Raw genomic sequence first — 538 nt, 5'->3', positions numbered from 1 at the left:
AACAGCCAGAAACCTTGGAGTTATGATTGATGATCAGCTGACTTTCTCAGATCACATTGCTAAATCCTGCAGATTTGCTTTATTCAACATCAAGAAGATCAGGCCCTTTCTTTCGGAACAAGCTTCACAACTCCTTGTTCAAACTCTTGTTCTGTCCAGGCTGGACTATTGCAATGCTCTCTTGGCAGGTCTTCCAGCCAGTTCTATCAAACTTTTACAATGAATCCAGAACGCAGCAGCAAGATCAATTTTTAATTAGCCAAAAATAATGCACGTCGCACCTCTCTTTATCAATTTGCACTGGCCACAAATAGCTGCTCGCATAAAATTCAAGGCATTCATGTTTGGCTACAAAACCACCACTGGCTCTGCACCCCTTTACCTAAATTCATTACTTCAGACTTATGCACCTCTAGAAGCTTGTGTTCTGCAAGTGAACAACGCTTTATTGTGCCATCTCAAAGAGGCACAAAATCACTTTCACAGACTTTTACATTAACTGTTCCCTCCTGGTGGAACAACCTGCCCAACTCAATCC

Source organism: Sinocyclocheilus grahami, unplaced genomic scaffold (assembly GCF_001515645.1).
Source record: "Sinocyclocheilus grahami isolate Dianchi unplaced genomic scaffold, SAMN03320097.WGS_v1.1 scaffold465.1, whole genome shotgun sequence".
In the NCBI taxonomy this organism is placed as follows: Eukaryota; Metazoa; Chordata; class Actinopteri; order Cypriniformes; family Cyprinidae; genus Sinocyclocheilus; species Sinocyclocheilus grahami.
Note: the sequence above shows the minus strand (reverse complement) of the source record.